This window comes from Myotis lucifugus, unplaced genomic scaffold (assembly GCF_000147115.1).
Source record: "Myotis lucifugus unplaced genomic scaffold, Myoluc2.0 scaffold_669, whole genome shotgun sequence".
Classification (NCBI taxonomy): Eukaryota; Metazoa; Chordata; class Mammalia; order Chiroptera; family Vespertilionidae; genus Myotis; species Myotis lucifugus.
Window position 1 is genome coordinate 19,122 of NW_005871717.1, and position 978 is coordinate 20,099.

Here is a 978-nt window from a genome sequence, read left to right on the forward strand (position 1 = left end):
AGGAGCTGACAGCAGGGACCAGGGACCGTTTGAGCCCCACTTCTGCCATTTCTCGCTAATTACCTGGTAACAAAATCGTGAAAATGCCAATGTTTTGCACAGCCACATGCACCCAGTAGGAGTTTTGCTGCATCACAGCTAGACTGCAAACTGCCCTGAGGGCCGCAGGAGCTGCTGGTGAAGATCCTGGCTGCAAATTCAAACCCAAAGCTGCTTAACCCTCCGTACCTGCTTCCTCCACAGACAACGAGGGGCAGTCACCCTGTCAGACTGTTGTGAGGACTCCGTGTTATCACCCACAAAGCACGTGGTGTCAGGGAGGCAGTGAACACTTTTATTATTAACGCCACCTGCCACCACCCATCCATTTGAGTTTAAAACCCAGAGTTAAGGGTTTCAGGATATGAGAAAGGACCACTCCTAAGAGTGGGGCGGGAGGATGACTTGCCCTCCATAAAAACCATGGCGGGGCTGTGGCCTTCCGTCCCAGGGAGGAGAAGTGGGCTGTGGCTTTGCTGCAGCAGCAGAAACCACCATCTCACTCTGAACAGCTGGAAACCTGCCTGGTAAACCAGCTACCAAACTCAACACGGAGATGAGAGACTGTGGCCCAGAGGTGCCCACCAGGGAGACAACCCACGGCTCCTTGTCTTGAAAGCAACCCTGGACGCCCGATGCTGACAAGACGCCAGCACCAGCCCCACCCGGCGCTTCCCACGCCTGTGCCACTCCCGTCTCGGGCATCTACAATGCAAATTCACTGGATTCCAACCAAGAGGTGGAACTGGACCAGGTCAGGGGCACTGTGTGCAGCCTCAAACATTGTTATCCTAACCCACTCGGAGGGGACAGAAGACCCACCCTCCTGGCTGCCCTCCCCACCCCAGGGAAAACAGGTGGGGGGGGTGAAGGTGGGGACCCAGAGGACCAGAACGGCCAGCAGTGCAACCAGAACCGTCCCGGAACCGTCCCGCTGCT

At 56.5% G+C, this 978-nt stretch overlaps 1 protein-coding gene across 1 annotated transcript in view; it reads right to left on the bottom strand.

Moving 5' to 3' along the window:
- OTOA (otoancorin) overlaps positions 1-978 on the bottom strand; it is a gene marked incomplete at its 3' end in the record, with an annotated part of 56,113 nt that overhangs the window by 16,382 nt on the left and 38,753 nt on the right. The window lies entirely within an intron of this gene.